Source organism: Mustela nivalis (assembly GCF_964662115.1).
Source record: "Mustela nivalis genome assembly, chromosome: 11".
NCBI lineage: Eukaryota > Metazoa > Chordata > Mammalia > Carnivora > Mustelidae > Mustela > Mustela nivalis.
The window spans coordinates 2,087,264-2,106,810 of NC_139030.1; positions in this window are offsets into that span (position 1 = coordinate 2,087,264).

Sequence of the window (19,547 nt, forward strand, 5' to 3'; positions counted from 1 at the left end):
TCAAGAATTTATCAAATTCAACATCCAAAAAACAAGTAATTCAGTCAAGAAATGGGCAGAAGACATGAACAGACATTTGTCCAAAGAAGACATGCAAATGGCTGACATATGAAAAAATGTTCAACATTACCAGCCATGAGGGAAATACAAATTAAAACCACAATGATTTACCACCTTAACACCAGTTAGAATGGCAAAAATGAACAAGACAGGAAACAACAAATGTTGACAAGGATGTGGAGAAAGGGGAACCCTCTTACACTGTTGGTGGGAATGCAAGCTGGTACAGCCACTCTGGAAAACAGCATGGAGATTTTTCAAGCCGTTAAAAATAGAGCAACCCTATGACTCAGGAATGGCACTATTAGGTATTTATCCTGAAGATACAGATGTAGTAAAAAGAAGGGGTACATGTACCCCAATGTTCATAGCAGCAATGTTCACAATAGCCAAACTGTGAAGGAGCCAAGATGCCCTTCAGCAGACGAATGGATAAAGAAGACTAATAAGAGACAAAGAAGGGCATTATGTAATGATAAAAAGGGGTCAATCCAACAACAGGATATAACACTTGTAAATATATATGCACCCAACACAGGGCACCTATGTGAGGTAAATGTTAAGAGACCTAAAATGAGAAATTGATAGCAATATAATAATAGTAGAGGTCTTATTTCCATCAGTGGATAAATCATCCAGAAAGAAAATCAATTATAAAACATCAACCTTCAATGATGTGCTTGATGAGTTGTACCTAGAATGCACATTCTTCTAAGCACACATCAGATATTCTCCAGGATAAATCATCTGTTAGGCCAAAAAATACCATCTCAATGGATTTGAGAAGGTTGAAATTGTACTGAACATCTTGATCACAATGGTATGAAACTAGAAATCAATGACAAGAAGAAAACTGGAAAATTAAAAATATGTGGGGATTATTAAGCAAATGCTACTGAACAACCAGTGGTTCAAATCCACTTTCAAATCCAAAGAGAAAAAAATACCTTGAGACAAATGGAAATGGAAATCCAACATACCAAAACTTATGGGATGCAGCAAAAGCAGCTCTAAGAGGGAAGTTCACAGTGCTAAATGCTTACCTCAGGAATCAAGAAAAATCTCAAATAAATAACCAATTTTACATATCAAGGAACTAGGAGAAGAACAGTCCAAAGTTGATGAAAGCAAGGAAATGACACAAATCAGAGAAGAAATAAATAAGTTATAGACTAAAAGACAGTAGAAAAGATCAAGTAAACAAAGAGCTCCTTCTCTGAAAAGATAAGCAAAACTGACCAACTAGCTAGACTCACCAAAAAAAAAAAAAAAAAAAAAAAAAAAAAAGAGAGAACTCTAATAAGTAACATCAGAAATGAAACAAGAGATATTGCAACTGACACCACAAAAATGTAAAGGATCATGACCACAATGAACAATTATGTGCCAGCAAATTGAACAACCTAGAAGAAATGGATAAATTTCTAGAAATATTCCAAGACTAAACCATAAAAAGAGAATTTGAGTAGACTTATTTATTAGTAATGAAACTGAATCTAAAAACCTCCCAACAAACAAAAGTCTAGGACTAAATGGCCTCTACAAAAAAATCCAAAGAATTGGGACGCCTGGGTGGCTCAGTTGGTTAAGCAGCTGCCTTCGGCTCAGGTCATGATCCCAGCGTGCTGGAATCGAGTCCCACATCAGGCTCCTTGCTCGGCAGGGAGCCTGCTTCTCCCTCTGCCTCTGCCTGTCATTCTGTCTGCCTGTGCTCACTCTCTCCCCCTCTCTCTCTCTGATAAATAAATAAAATCTTTAAAAAAAAAATTCTTTACCAAGAAGATTTCAATTCTTAAAAAAAAAAAAATCCAAAGAATTAATACTGATCCTTCTTAAATTCTTTTTTTTAAATTTTAAATTTTAAATTTTTTATAAACATATAATATATTTTTATCCCCAGGGGTACAGGTCTGTGAATCGCCAGGTTTACACACTTCACAGCACTCACCGAAGCACATACCCTCCCCAATGTCCATAACCCCACCCCGTTCTCCCAATCCCCCTCCCCCCAGCAACCCTCAGTTTGTATTGTGAGATTAAGAATCACTTATGGTTTGTCTCCTCCCAATTCCATCTTGTTTCATTTATTCTTCTTAAATTCTTCAAAAAAATAGAACAGGAAGGAATACTTCCAAACTCATTTTATAAGGCTAGCATTACCCTCATGATAAAAGACATTGAAGAAAACACGAATAAATGGAAAGATATTCTGTGATTGGAAAAAATAATAGTGTTAAAATGTCCATTATACCCAAAGCAATCTACAGATTCAATACAATCTCTATCAAAATTCCAGTGGCATATTTCACAGAAATGGAACAGAGTCCTACAATTTTGTGGAAGCACAAAAGGCCCTAAATAGCCAAAGCAATCTTGGGAAAGAAGAACAAAGAACAAAGGAGGCATCATGGTATCTGATTTCAAACTATATTATGAAGTTATTGTAATCAAAACAGTGTAATATTTACATAAAACCAAGTCATATAAATCAATGGGAAAGAATAGAAAGCTCAGCAATAAACCTATGCATATATGGTCAATTAATTTACAACAATGGAGCTAACAACATACAATAGAGAAAAGAGATCCTCCTTAATACACAGCATTGGGAAAACTGGACAGACATATGCCAAAGAATGAAACTGAAGCTATCTCACACTCTACACAAACATTAACTCATAGTGGGTTAAGAACTTGAACATAGGACCTGAGATCATAAAACTCCTAGAAAAAAACATGGGCAATAAACTTCTTTGCATTGATCTTGGCAATGACCTTTTGGATTTGACACCAAAAGCAAAGGCAAAAAAAAAAAAAAAAAAAGCAAAAGTAAACAAGTGGGATTATATTAGACTAAAAGGAAACCATATAAAAATAAACAGCAACCGGGAAAAGATACTGCTGAAGACATCTTCATGGTCACCCTGAACTACCACAAAGAAATAGAGTTTTTAGGGGGAGGAGTCGGGATGGCGGAGAAGTAGCAAGCTGAGACTGCTTCAGCTAGCCGGAGATCAGCTAGGTAGCTTATCTAAAGATTGCAAACACCTGAAAATCCATCGGCAGATCGAAGAGAAGAAGAACAGCAATTCTGGAAACAGAAAAACAACCACTTTCTGAAAGGTAGGACCGGCGGAGAAGTGAATCCAAAGCGACGGGAAGATAGACCCCGGGGGGAGGGGCCGGCTCCCGGCAAGCAGCAGAGCAACCGCGCACAAAATCAGGACTTTTAAAAGTCTGTTCCGCTGAGGGACATCGCTCCAGAGGCTAAACCGGGGCGAAGCCCACGCGGGGTCAGCATGGCCTCAGGTCCCGCAGGGTCACAGAAGGATCAGGGGTGTCTGAGTGTCGCAGAGCTTGCGGGTATTGGAACGGGAAAGCCGGCTGCAGAGACAGAGCCGACAGTAAGCTCACAGCTCGGGGTGACCTTGAACCGGTCACAGGCTCGGTGAGCTCAGAGCGCGGCCGGAGGTCAGGCAGACGGGAGTGACTGGGCGCTGTTCTCTGAGGGCGCCCTAAGGAGTGCGGCCCTGGGCTCTCGGCTCCTCCGGGCCGGAGACCAGGAGGCCGCCATTTGTATTCCCGTCCTCCGGAACTCTACGGAAAGCGCTCAGGGAACAAAAGCTCCTGAAAGCAAACCCTAGCGGATTACTCACCGCGGCCCCCGGTAAGGGCGGTGTAATTCCGCCTGGGGCAAAGACACTTGAGAATCACTACAACAGGCCCCTCCCCCAGAAGATCAACAAGAAATCCAGCCGAGACCAAGTTCACCTACCAAGGAGTGCGGTTTCAATACCAAGGAGAGCAGCAGAATTCCAGAGGAGGAGAAAACCAAGCACGGAACTCATGGCTTTTTTCCTGTGATTTTTTTTGGTTTGCAGTTAATTTGATTTTTTCTTTTGCATTTTTTTTTTTTTTATCTTCTCGCCTTCTGGTAAATTTTTTCTTTTTTAACTGTTACCTTTTTCTTTTTTAATGATTTCTTACTAGTTTATCTAATATATATATTTTTTCTTTTTTACATTTCTCTCAGGTGTTTTCTTTTTTAAAAAATTTTTTTTTCTTTTCTTTTTTTTTCTTTTCTTTGTTCTTTTTTTTTCTTTCTTCCTTTTTGAACCTTTTTTTATCCCCTTTCTCCCCACTCACGATTTTGGATCTCTTCTAATTTGGTTAAAGCATATTTTCCTGGGGTTGTTGCCACCCTTTTAGTATTTTACTTGCCCCTTCATTTACTCTTATCTGGCCAAAATGACAAGACGTAAAAATTCAACACAAAAAAAAGAACAAGAGGCAGTACCGAAGGCTGGGGACCTAATCAATACAGACATCGGTAATATGTCAGATCTAGAGTTCAGAATGACAATTCTCAAGGTTCTAGCCGGGCTCGAAAAAGGCATGGAAGATATTAGAGAAACCCTCTCGAGAGATATAAAAGCCCTTTCTGGAGAAATAAAAGAACTAAAATCTAACCAAGTTGAAATCAAAAAAGCTATTAATGATGTGCAATCAAAAATGGAGGCTCTAACTGCTAGGATAAATGAGGCAGAAGAAAGAATTAGTGATATAGAAGACCAAATGACAGAGAATAAAGAAGCTGAGCAAAAGAGGGACAAACAGCTACTGGACCACGAGGGGAGAATTCGAGAGATAAGTGACACCATAAGACGAAACAACATTAGAATAATTGGGATTCCAGAAGAAAAAGAAAGAGAGAGGGGAGCAGAAGGTATACTGGAGAGAATTATTGGGGAGAATTTCCCCAATATGCAAAGGGAACGAGCATCAAAATTCAGAAGATTCAGAGCACGCCCCTCAAAATCAATAAGAATAGGCCCACACCCCGTCACCTAATAGTAAAATTTACAAGTCTCAGTGACAAAGAGAAAATCCTGAAAGCAGCCCGGGAAAAGAAGTCTGTAACATACAATGGTAAAAATATTAGATTGGCAGCTGACTTATCCACAGAGACCTGGCAGGCCAGAAAGAGCTGGCATGATATTTTCAGAGCACTAAACGAGAAAAACATGCAGCCAAGAATACTATATCCAGCTAGGCTATCATTGAAAATAGAAGGAGAGATTAAAAGCTTCCAGGACAAACAACAACTGAAAGAATTTGCAAATACCAAACCAGCTCTACAGGAAATATTGAAAGGGGTCCTCTAAGCAAAGAGAGAGCCTACAAGTGGTAGATCAGAAAGGAACAGAGACCATATACAGTAACAGTCACCTTACAGGCAATACAATGGCACTAAATTCATATCTCTCAATAGTTACCCTGAATGTGAATGGGCTAAATGCCCCTGTCAAAAGACACAGGGTATCAGAATGGATAAAAAAACAAAACCCATCTATATGTTGCCTCCAAGAAACACATTTTAAGCCCGAAGACACCTCCAGATTTAAAGTGAGGGGGTGGAAAAGAATTTACCATGCTAATGGACATCAGAAGAAAGCAGGAGTGACAATCCTTATATCAGATCAATTAGATTTTAAGCCAAAGACTATAATAAGAGATGAGGAAGGACACTATATCATACTCAAAGGGTCTGTCCAACAAGAAGATTTAACAATTTTAAATATCTATGCCCCCAACGTGGGAGCAGCCAACTATATAAACCAATTAATAACAAAATCAAAGAAACACATCAACAATAATACAATAATAGTAGGGGACTTTAACACTCCCCTCACTGAAATGGACAGGTCATCCAAGCAAAACATCAGCAAGGAAATAAAGGCCTTAAACGACACACTGGACCAGATGGACATCATCGATATATTCAGAATATTTCATCCCAAAGCTACAGAATACACATTCTTCTCTAGTGCACATGGAACATTCTCCAGAATAGATCACATCCTCGGTCCTAAATCAGGACTCAACCGGTATCAAAAGATTGGGATCATTCCCTGCATATTTTCAGACCACAATGCTCTAAAGCTAGAACTCAACCACAAAAGGAAGTTTAGAAAGAACCCAAATATATGGAGACTAAACAGTATCCTTCTAAAGAATGAATGGGTCAACCGGGAAATTAAAGAAGAATTGAAAAAAATCATGGAAACAAATGATAATGAAAATACAACGGTTCAAAATCTGTGGGACACAACAAAGGCAGTCCTGAGAGGAAAATATATAGCGGTACAAGCCTTTCTCCAGAAACAAGAAAGGTCTCAGGTACACAACCTAACCCTACACCTAAAGGAGCTGGAGAAAGAACAAGAAAGAAACCCTAAGCCCAGCAGGAGAAGAGAAATCATAAAGATCAGAGCAGAAATCAATGAAATAGAAACCAAAAAAACAATAGAACAAATCAACGAAACTAGGAGCTGGTTCTTTGAAAGAATTAATAAAATTGATAAATCCCTGGCCCGACTTATCAAAAAGAAAAGAGAAAGGACCCAAATAAATAAAATCATGAATGAAAGAGGAGAGATCACAACTAACACCAAAGAAATATAAACTATTATAAGAACATACTATGAGCAACTCTACGGTAATAAATTTGACAATCTGCAAGAAATGGATGCATTCCTATTAACATATTAACTACCACAACTGAACCAGGAAGAAATAGAAAGCCTGAACAGACCCATAACCAGTAAGGAGATTGAAACAGTCATTAAAAATCTCCAAACAAACAAAAGCCCAGGGCCAGACGGCTTCCCGGGGGAATTCTACCAAACATTTAAAGAAGAACTAAATCCTATTCTCCTAAAACTGTTCCAAAAAATAGAAATGGAAGGAAAACTTCCAAACTCATTTTATGAGGCCAGCATCACCTTGATCCCAAAACCAGACAAGGATCCCACCAAAAAAGAGAGCTATAGACCGATATCCTTGATGAACACAGATGCGAAAATACTCAACAAAATACTAGCCAATAGGATTCAACAGTACATTAAAAAGATTATTCACCACGACCAAGTGGGATTTATTCCAGGGCTGCAAGGTTGGTTCAACATCCGCAAATCAGTCAATGTGATACAACACATCAATAAAAGAAAGAACAAGAACCATATGATACTCTCAATAGATGCTGAAAAAGCATTTGACAAAGTACAGCATCCCTTCCTGATCAAAACTCTTCAAAGTGTAGGGATAGAGGGCACATACCTCAATATCATCAAAGCCATCTATGAAAAACCCACTGCAAATATCATTCTCAATGGAGAAAAACTGAAAGCTTTTCCACTAAGGTCAGGAACATGGCAGGGATGTCCATTATCACCACTGCTATTCAACATAGTACTAGAGGTCCTAGCCTCAGCAATCAGACAACAAAAGGAAATTAAAGGCATCCAAATCGGCAAAGAAGAAGTCAAATTATCACTCTTCGCAGATGATATGATACTATATGTGGAAAACCCAAAAGACTCCACTCCAAAACTGCTAGAACTTATACAGAAATTCAGTAAAGTGTCAGGATATAAAATCAATGCACAGAAATTAGTTGCATTTCTCTACACCAACAGCAAGACAGAAGAAAGAGATATTAAGGAGTCAATCCCATTTACAATTGCATCCAAAACCATAAGATACCTAGGAATAAACCTAACCAAAGAGACACAGAATCTATACTCAGAAAACTATAAAGTACTCATGAAAGAAATTGAGGAAGACACAAAGAAATGGAAAAATGTTCCATGCTCCTGGATTGGAAGAATAAATATTGTGAAAATGTCTATGCTACCTAAAGCAATCTACACATTTAATGCAATTCCTATCAAAGTACCATCCATCTTTTTCAAAGAAATGGAACAAATAATGCTAAAATTTATATGGAACCAGAAAAGACCTCGAATAGCCAAAGGGATATTGAAAAAGAAAGCCAACGTTGGTGGCATCACAATTCCGGACTTCAAGCTCTATTACAAAGCTGTCATCATCAAGACAGCATGGTACTGGCACAAAAACAGACACATAGATCAATGGAACAGAATAGAGAGCCCAGAAATAGACCCTCAAATCTATGGTCAACTCATCTTTGACAAAGCAGGAAAGAATGTCCAATGGAAAAAAGACAGCCTCTTCAATAAATGGTGCTGGGAAAACTGGACAGCCACATGTAGAAAAATGAAATTGGACCATTTCCTTACACCACACACAAAAATAGACTCAAAATGGATGAAGGACCTCAATGTGCGAAAGGAATCCATCAAAATCCTTGAGGAGAACACAGGCAGCAACCTCTTCGACCTCTGCTGCAGCAACATCTTCCTAGGAACAACGCAAAAGGCAAGGGAAGCAAGGGAAAAAATGAACTATTGGGATTTCATCAAGATCAAAACTTTTGCACAGCAAAGGAAACAGTTAACAAAATCAAAAGACAACTGACAGAATGGGAGAAGATATTTGCAAACGACATATCAGATAAAGGACTAGTGTCCAGAATCTATAAAGAACTTAGCAAACTCAACACCCAAAGAACAAATAATCCAATCAAGAAATGGGCAGAGGACATGAACAGACATTTCTGCAAAGAAGACATCCAGATGGCCAACAGACACATGAAAAAGTGCTCCATATCACTCGGCATCAGGGAAATACAAATCAAAACCACAATGAGATATCACCTCACACCAGTCAGAATGGCTAAAATCAACAAGTCAGGAAATGACAGAAGCTGGCGAGGATGTGGAGAAAGGGGAACCCTCCTACACTGTTGGTGGGAATGCAAGCTGGTGCAGCCACTCTGGAAAACAGCATGGAGGTTCCTCAGAATGTTGAAAATAGAACTGCCCTATGACTCAGCAATTGCACTATTGGGTATTTACCCTAAAGATACAAATGTAGTGATCCAAGGGGGCACATGCACCCGAATGTTTATTGCAGCAATGTCCACAATAGCCAAACTATGGAAAGTACCTAGATGTCCATCAACAGATGAATGGATCAAGAAGATGTGGTATATATACACAATGGAATACTATGCAGCCATCAAAAGAAATGAAATCTTGCCATTTGCGACAACATGGATGGAACTAGAGCGAATCATGCTTAGCGAAATAAGTCAAGCAGAGAAAGACAACTATCATATGATCTCCCTGATATGAGGAAGTGGTGATGCAACATGGAGGCTTAAGTGGGTAGGAGAAGAATAAATGAAACAAGATGGGATTGGGAGGGAGACAAACCATAAGTGACTCTTAATCTCACAAAACAAACTGAGGGTTGCTGGGGGGAGGGGGTTTGGGAGAAGAGGGTGGGATTATGGACATTGGGGAGGGTATGTGCTTTGGTGAGTGCTGTGAAGTGTGTAAACCTGGTGATTCACAGACCTGTACCCCTGGGGATAAAAATATATGTTTATAAAAAATAAAAAATTAAAAAAAAAAATAAACAGCAACCTACTGAAGAGGAGAAAATATTTGCAAATAATATATCTGATAAGGGGTTAATGTCTAAAAATACAAAGAACTCATATAACTTAATAGCAAATAAACAAACCATATGATTGAAAATGTGCAGAAGAAATGAACAAACATTTCTCCAAAGTAGATATGCAGGTGGCCAACAGACTGTTCTGAAGCAAAGATTCATAGCAGATGTATTCTCCGTTTTGAAGGGGAAAAAACCCACTTTATTGATATTATAAAAATTTAATAGAAACAGAAAAAAGAAAAGAAAAGGGAAATCTATGCTTAAATGAGGGCAATAGTAAGCAGTGAAGGAGATTAAGACAGAGTTACATTAAATTGGGTATTTAAAACATCCAACATCATTAGCTAGGTGAAACCCCATGGATATGGCCAGGCTAGAGTTCCTATTGAGAGGCCTGGGCAGAGTCCTCCTCTCAGGGGAGACTTCCAACTAACCATCCCTGTAAGGGCCATATATACATACATATAGGGCAAATGATGGAATCTGAGGTTAAAGATTTGTTTGCTGCCTACTTGTAGTTTGCAGAGAGCTGCATTTCTATGTTGTCATGTCTTTACATATTTATTTACATATTCAAAGAGCCTGGGCTAGGTGTGCTTGCCTCCCCTCCCAGATCCCATTCTGAGGGACCAGCCCAGACTGGAGCCAGAAGGGATGCAAATCAAAATTTATAGCTCTTGGCATCCAGACCAGAGGGGCCAATTCTGACCTGGAGGCCCGCTAATGTCAACTAATTAGGCTCAGAGGTCACCTATGCAGCACAACATTCTTTGGACTGCATTCTTGCAGGTTAGAGTGGTCAGTTATGCAGGACAAATCTTAGAAACCTCCATCCATACAATACACAGACATGAAAAGATACTCAACATCACTAATCATCAGGGAAATGCAGATCAAAACCACAAGGAGATATCACCTCACACTTGTTTGAATGGTAGTATCAAAAAGACATGAATAAAAATGTTGGCCAGGATGCGGAGACCAGGAAACCATGCACTGTTGGTGGGAATGCAAAGTGGTACAGGCACTATGGAAAACAATATGGAGGTTTATAAAAAAAATTTGAAAATGTAAATACCAGGTGGTTTTGTAATTCTACTTCTGGGTACTTAATTGAAGAAAATGAAATACTAACTAGAAGATATATCTGTAATCCCATGTTTATAGCAGCATTATTTACAATAGCTAAGATATGGAAACAACCTAAGTATCCATTTATAGATGAATGAAGACAGTGAGGTATATAACCAGTGAAATATTATTCAACCATAGAAAAAAATGAAATCTTGTGGTTTGCAACAACATGGATGGATCTTAAGGGCATTATGCTAAGTCAGACAGAGAAAGACAAGTGCTATATGATCTCACTACATGTGCAATTTAAAACAAAACAAAACCAAATTAAAATCTAAGCTCACTGATACAGAGAACAGATTAGTTGTTGCCGCCGGTGGGGGGTTGAAGGGAGGGTGGAATGGTGAATGGGGATCAAAAGGTACAAATTGTAGTTATGAAATAAGTCATGGTGATGTAATGGACAGCATGGTAACTATAGTTAATAATACTGTATTGCATACTTGAAAGTTGTTAAGAGAATAAATCTTGAAAGTTCTCATTACAAGAAATTTCTGTAACTATGTATGGATGTATGTACATATGTATGTATGATGAATGTTAACTAGACATATTGTGGTAATTATTTTGCAATATATAAAATATTGATTTATTTGTTATGCACCTGAGACTAATATTACATTGTATGTTGATAATACCTTAATAGAAAACAAACAAAGTTATGCTGAAAATAAAAAATAAATTAAAAAAAAAAGAAAACAAACAAAAAAGAAAACCCCAAGTTAAAAACACCGCCAGAAACAAAAAAGAAAAAAAAAAAAAGGGAAAAACATTCAATAAGCTTTATAACAGGGTAAGAGTCTCCTGATTTGAAAGCCACATCTTAAATGAAGAGAAAAGGAACAGGTACTTTTCTATGTGCTTGATGTATTCCAGGCTCTGTGGATTAGTTAGGGGTATTCACAGGCTTTTTTATCCTGTTTTCCAGACTCTGGTGGAATCCCATTCCCCACCCTGCTGCTGCCTTGGAGCAGAGCTGGGACATTGCTATGACCCAGGAGGAGAATAAGAGTAAAGGCCAGAGTCACTGCCCCATGGCTGTCCTTCTCCTTCTGTCTGCAGCTGTCAACCCTGCTCATGATGCCTGCTCCATTTGCCTTAGGCCTGGGGGAGGACAGTGAACGTGAAGGCCCCCAACTGACCACAGCACAGGCCATGTGAGAGTGTGAGTGGCTTGTCACCACAGTGTATCTATCACAGCTTGTCCTCCCTGATATGGACATCTTATCCTCTTAGACCCTCTAATGTAGATTTAAAAATTCCCATTCTATCCACGACCAATTCAGGGCTTAGAGAGGTAAAGCAACATTCACAATGTCATCTGTGAAGGAATGCCTGCCTCAATCCTGGGTGGCCAGCCTGGACGGTCACAAAAATTCAGTTAAAGCCATCTGTTCCTATCTCACCCTTTGATCTTCTCTGGAATTTTATTGTATTTCCATCCTGTCTTCCAAATTAGATATAGGTGCCCTGTCTCTGTTTATATGGTCCCCAGTATCACAAAACAGGGCACACAGCAGGATTAGGGAATTCTTGCTGTATTCATAAAATCAAGGCAGCAGTGCAACTCTCCTTCAGCAAGTCTACATTGAGAGCCACTCTGGGCCTGGTGCAGCTAGCTACTGGGGACACAGGAACCATGCCCTGAACCCCTTTTGTGATGGGTGGATCTAAAGCTTGGGTTCACAGACAGGTCTTCCCAGGACAGTGCAACTCCTCTGGCCCATAGCAGATGTAGGAGAGATGGATTTTCTGTGCTGTTTGAGGCAGACTTGAGGGCATAGCTCCTTCCTTGGGCCCATGCTTGTGCTGGCTCTGTATTGGCTGTGAAGATCCATCTGGCTCATTCCCTGTCAGGTATACTCATATGATCCCAGGCCCTTTGCCTGGACTGTACTGAGGGGTCTGGATGTTTGGGACTTGGTTGGAGGACAGCATCAGTCACATGTGTGCGTGAAAGATATGACCCTAGTGGATAGCCTGGGACAGTGGCATGGTAGAGTGCTGCCAGTCACCCTGTGCTTGGGGGTTTGCCCAATGTCTGTGGACCTGGGGCTCTAGATAGCCCTTCATGAACACAGTGTCAAACTGGCAAGGCCATTTCTAGGTCTGGGTATCATTGATGCACCTTTGAATTGTTTGGGAATACTTGTTCCACTACCAAAAAGGATCTAAAGAAGAGAACTCTCTTTGTAGCATCCCTTGGAACATTGGTGGGAAGTGAGTAATAGAGCATTTGGGTAAGTGGTTGTACATGAGTGTGTGCAGACAAATGGGTAGATGTACACACACACCTCCTTCATCTGGGTAAGCATGTGTCTTTGCTGTGTCTGTTTCTGAGTGTACACAAACATGTTCATATCTGTATTTCTGTCTGTGTACTTGAATACCACATCCCCAGCAGGCCTACCAAGACATAGGTGTGTGCTGGCTTTATAGACACCAACCCATGTGCAGTGCATGGATGACACAAGGGAATGGTCTGCAGGATCTCTCACTCTCATGGGCCCCTTCCAAGGAACTGGGGAGGCCCTTGCAGTTTGTCTCCATGGTCAAAGTGTTCATTAAAATTTCTACTATTCACTGAATACTTTTATCTCTTTCTGCTCCAAACTTCTACGTCTCTTAAAATGGGGCATATGTTCAGCTTGGATTAAGTGCAGTATTTGCATGTGGATTACAACCACCTCCATGTGGCTATTACTGCTGTCCCTCCAGCTGCAGAAATGGCTTCTGGAAACATTCCCACCATGCTCTGTGCCAGGCACCTGGCATGACAGCAGGGTACAGGTCAAAGAGAGCACTGCAGTGTGATGTCTTATGGCCCCAGCCCCAGAAATGGGGGAGTCATAGAGGAGGGGCCTGCTAGAAGCCAGTCTGTGGAAAATTTTTCCAATCACCAGGTGGGCAGATTTGTAAAGAAAATTTCTCACTGATATTCAGTGAAAAAAAAGTTATTTCCTACTAAAAATATAATTGATAATACAGTATAAAAGATTTTTATATTCTTTTTCTTAAAGAAGTTCTGCAAGTTGAGAACACTTCATGAAATCTGGATCTTTGTATAAATGAACCAATAAATCGATAAATATCACACATCCATGCACGTGAACTTCTAGATAGAACATCCACACTATACTTCAGCTTAGCCCTTCTGACAGTCCCACTCCTCTCTAGCTGCCTGATTCCCCAGCTATGTTTTTGTATATCATGTTGTTTCCCATCAACATGATGCCCACTGATTTATTCATTTGACAAATATTTCTCAGGTACCAGACTACCTTCAAGACAGAAGGGTTATAAGAGTGTAAAGGACAAGATGGATCTCTTACTTCATGGTGTCCACATTCTATGACAGTAGGAATAATAAACAATAAAGAAATGAGTGAAAAAGTTCATTCAAGAGAGAGAAAAATGTTAAAAGGTAAAAAAAAAAAAAAAATAAGATAAAGTCAGGTAGTCAGGCAGGCCTCCCTGAGAGGTGACATTCAAATCATTCCTTGGGTGGCAGCTAGGAGGCAGAAGCACCCTGTATCAGAAACTGCACAGCTGCCAGGAGGCTCCTGGCAGGACAGGTCTGCTGTGCTGGAGGGACAGTGAGGTCATGCATGAGGGGCTGTCAACACAGCCCCCAGAGTGTGAAGCATTCTGCTGAGACAGGGGGTCCCACGTGGTCTCAGCAGGGAGCACATATGACTCACACTGTGCAGAGGTCAGCAGGCCAAGTCAGGAGGATGCTGTGTGATCTTGGCAAGATGGGGTTGGTCAAGAGCAAGTTTCAGGAGAGACAGGGAAGAGGACTAAGTGAACCCTGGGCAGAAGGTGGGACTGCTAGGACCAGCCCATGAGTTGGAAGTTCCTGGTGAGAGAAAAGAAAATCAAGAGTCACATCTAGGATTTTGACTTAAACTAGTGAGTGGTTGATGTGTGGAAGAACAATGAGGAGGATGGAAAGGAAGCAGAGTTCTGTTCATATGATGCTGTGCATGAGGCTTCTACTGGATGTTCAGAGGAGACGTCAGGAAGGAGCCCACAGGTGCATCGGAGGCATGGGAGTTCTGACTGGAGGAGGGGGGGAAGAGGAGGATAACAAGAGGTTCAGAGATGCATAAGATAAAAAGATGTAAAATGTGATATAGAAATGATCAGGAGGATTATTCCAGGGTCTTTCAGGGGGAGAACATGTCTGCAGCCCTGAGGCAGGGCTATTTCTGGGAGTGAGCTTGGGGCTCTCCCTCCTCTGCTGGAAGGGCACACTCCAGCATAGAGTGGCTGGAAGAGTACATGCATCCCACAGAGGCAGGCTCACAGTCAGATGAGTTGTTGACCGTTGGACATGAACACCCTCTGGAGCTTTCAGCATCAAAGCCAACCACAGAGCCCTCACCTTCAGCTGCTGATCAGCTTAACAGAAAAGTGCAACCAAAGATTTTGTTGGAGGGTGTTGACATGAAGATTTGCTACACTGTGGACCTGGCTTCTGATTCCTTGAGCAGCCTGCATGAATGGAAGAGTGGGGAAACTGAGGGGGAGATGAGCTCTCCTTGGAGCTCTGCATGGGGTGCACGCCAGGCAAAGAGGGAGTCCAGATGTCTGTTTCTAAGCAAGTGCTCCAGACCTCCAGGGCCTTGAGCAGGCTGTTCTTCATGCTGCCCGGGGTGATTAAAATGCATATTGTGATTAAAGCAGGCTTGATGTGAGTTTCACAGTTCCTGCCACTTTCTCTTCCTGTCTTCCTTGCTAATCTTTTGTGCTTTCCAATTATACCGCATATGTTCTGCCGCTGAGCATGAGAATCCATCTTCCTTGGGAGAGCCTGCTAATTACCCTCTACAGCAGGGCGGTGCTGTGGATTTTGTTGGAGCAGAAGGGGCCAAGGACAGAAATGACCCCTGGCTCCACCAGGAGAGATAATGCTGTTGAGTGATCAATAGTATCAAGTTTCAATTATTTATGAATGTGCATTTGTTAGGGCCAGCCTCAGCTATGCAGAGGCATACATACAGCTTTTGTGAAAAAGGCAGGTGTGATGCTGTTCTGGGGAAATGGAACTGGGTGTCTGTGTGGGTTAAGAGCCTGGGAAAAAGCTGGTGGCTGGTAAGGTCCTGACAGACTCTGCAGGTGTGCACACTCTCATCTCTACATCATGCATTGAGGGCAGCAGGCCTTCATCTGGCCAGACACAAGCCTTACTTTCTAACTGAGCAATGTGCAGGCTGCAGCCCACAAATGTGGTGGTATGTGAAGGGTGGGCTCACACAGCTTTCCGAACAACAAAGAAGCTACAAGGGGGGTGGGGGGGGATGGTGGTCTGATCAGGGAAGAAGAGGAGGGGAGCCCATTAGAATGGTGCTCATGGGATCATACAGTCTTTCTCACATTCCTGGATGAGCTACTATGTGCTTGGAACCCTTCTAGATACTGGGGTATAGTAGTGGACAAGTGATACCATGTACATGCACACCACACACACACATACACCATAATGATGAGTACTATGAATGAAAAAGAAAAATGAAACAAAGTAAAGGAGATAAACAAAGGTGTGTGTTTGTGGGAGAGGGTTTCATTTTTTTCTTTTCTTTTTTTTTTTAACCAAGGAAGGTCCCTTTAATAAGGTAAAATTTAGCAGCAGCCAGAAAGAAGCTGGGGAGACAGCCATGGAAATGCCAGGGAGAGGTGTTCTAGCAGAAAGAATAGCAAGTACAAAGGCTTTGGGGGCAAGGGCAGGTTTAGTGTGTTCCAGGCTGCAGGGAGTTGATAGAGATTAAGGGGACATGCAGTTGGGGATGAAGGATTTGGGAGTGGATCATACCTGAGAAAGCTGTGTCTATAGGGAAGCTTGGCCTCCAGCCCCTCAGGAAACCCAGCTCATACCCTGCTTCCTAACACTTCCCTCTCCTTAGGAGGAGGGCAGTCACACTTATCAATCACCTATGATGTATTGTTTTTGTGTCTCCTAGGTTAGCATTACAACTTCTAATTTGTACAGGAGGAAATGGAGGCCTGGGAAGTTTAAATGAATTGTCTTCCAGCAAGGATGGGGGAAGACCCAGGTAACACCTACACCTCTTTCCATGCTGCTCACCAGGACCTCTTGTTGCACACATGGGCCACACATGTAAACCCTCTCCATGCTGCCCACCAGGACTTCTCATTGCACTTACCCAAGGACAGACTTCTTGGAGAAACACTCTCAGCAGAGGGTAAGCTTGTTATGTTGGTGTTCAGTGGAAACAGCATCAACTATCCCAGGGAAACTGCTACTCAGCATCTTCTCTGGGATGGGAGGAAGGGTACAGTCCATTAAAATAGAATCTCTGGTCTTGAGAATTTTGTGGAAAAGTGAGAAAGTTCTCTGAGCTGTCTCTGTACTCTCTAATGAGCCAGGGAAGATCAGGCCCTCCCTGGGACCTTCTTAGCCCAGCCTTCTTGGATGGAGGTGTGGAGTCCTTGATCTTGAGATAGAAGAGCAGAGCATGCTTACCATACTTATTCCTAGCATACCCCACCCAGCTTCAGCTGGCACTGCTCATCTTCCCAGGGATCTCTAGCATCCTATGGCTCTCTCTCCTCTCAACCATACTGAAATGTGCACTATATCCATTTCCTCATAGAAGAAGTCCATTGTCACAAATTGCCAACCCTTGTCAAACATCTCCAGAGTGCTCTAGAGACAGGATGGCTTGGCTCTTCTTTGTATTCAGGATTTTAGTTTCTCAACCTATACACAATCCTGTTTAAACCCCAACCTCTTGGATTTACCCTACCCTTGCAGGGCTTTTTCAAGGAGAATCTTCCAGAACTTCTTTCTTAGAATTGCTCAGACTGGAACAGTACTCCAGAGACTTTCTTGTTTAGAGCTTTAAGTCACCACATGTCATATCACATGTCCGTTGTTCACAATAAATAATGAAATCTTTATTTATGCGATTTTTTAAAAAAGATTTTATTTATTTATTTGACAGACAGAGACCACAAGTAGGTAGAGAGGCAGGCAGAGAGAGAGAGGAGGAAGCAGGCTCCTGACAGCTGAGCAGACAGCCCGATGCAGGGCTGGATCCCAGGACCCTGAGATCATGACCTGAGTCGAAGGCAGAGGCTTAACCCACTGAGCCACCCAAGCGCCCCTATTTATGTGATTTTGACATTTTCTTAAAGAGTAAAAAAGAGTGAATTTGCCAGCTGCTTATCGTAAGTTGGTGGGTGCCCAGTGTCCTCCCATGCCTGAGATCACTGTGATTTTCTGTGTCTTCTGTAGAAAGTTGTGACCCACTCCTGTCCAGGGTGCAGGGCTATTCCTGGGCCTGGGCAGGAGTCAGTGTTCTGCCCCTCAGAGACCTTTGAGAAGTCCAGATTTCAGGAAGTGTGTCCCTCACCAAAGAAAGTTGAGGCCAGAGGGGAGGGCCTTTCCAGTCTGTGTGAGTGTAAACATTTGAGGTTGGGCTCTAGCTGTGGCTGTTTCATAGGAAGGACACACTTCACTCTGCAGGTACCATGTGGAAAGGGGCTCAGCACTCACATCTCAGACATAGCACATGGCAGCTGGATTCCAAGGGCCCTAAAACATTACTGGCAGGGTAAAGTCTCAAAGACTCTAGGTGTCTGATACCCTCTGGTGTTGTGGAGGTTCTGGAACAGAGAGGTGGGTGGGTTAGCTCCCTGACACCAGGGAGCCTCAGGCTGTAGGAGGTTACCAGTAAGCTGCTCAGGGCCTAAGTCGATGGAAAAGTAGGGTCTACGGAGATGTCCATCCCAGACTGCACAAGTTTCTGGGAGAATCAGCTATAACTGAGCAAAGTTTTGAAGGATGTGTGTGTCAGTCAGGTGTATGGACAGACAGAGGGAAAGCTAAATGAAAGGAATAGAACATGTAGAGGCTGGAGCACATAGCAGCATTCTCTGGTTGCCAAGTGGTCAGGAGCTTAGCATGGACCAGGGAGTGCTGGTGTCAGCAGTTGGTCTCCACCCTTCCTCCACCCTATTGGCTTAGGCCTTGGGTTCAAGGAAAGGCATCTGCTAACACTCAAAGACTGGTTTACCAGGATCAGGAGACTCATCTCATGTGGGCCCTGGCCACAGCAGTAGCCTTCTTCTAGAACCCTGGCTTTGCATACTCTGTCAGGATCCCCTTCACATTACCTCTGCCCTAAGGCTGCACAGTCACTAAGTTTCCAAGTCCCAACTCATGTTTTTATTCTATTACATTATGGAGAGTCATAGTTAATGGGAAGCCTAATGAACAGTGGGTTTATCACATAATCACCAGGATTTAGTGCCTTGTGCTTAGTTTGGAGGATTATTAATCAAAGTGTCACAATGGTTCCATGCAAAGATGTACTGGAATCAGGGGCAGCTTTCGTACAGAGATATCCTGCAATGTCTGAAAATGTCACAGTGATCAGGGTGATTGGCTGGCTTTCCAGCATAGTGTCCTCTCCAGAGTATGGTACAGACACTGTTGAGCACTGTGGTCACACACAGGGCTTAGGGACATGTCACTGGGTGGTGGCACACATCCCTGCAGGGCCTGAGGTTGAAATGGCTATTCTGACAGCATAACTATTATTTTTTTAATGGAAAATAATGTAATGAGGATTTATTCACAGGGCAGGATTAAAGGAATTAATAAGAGCTGATGAGGAATGCAGGGAGCATTAGCAATGGTGGGAAGTCATTCCCACTCACAGGCCAATGTGGGGAGATGGTCTCCCGGAGCCCATTGAGAGCTACAGGGGCTGGGGGAGGGGGGCTGGCAGGGCTGTAGCTGCAGACAGTCACTGCCTCTGCTGTCACTATTAATGTTTGCTTTCTTTTCTGTTACCATTTCAAAAATTGTGGTAAAATATATATAACATAAAATTTACCATCCTAACCATGTTTGAGTGTATAGTTAGTAGCACCACACCATTCACATTGCTGTGTGAACATCACCCCATCCATCTCCAGAACCTTTTCAACTCGCA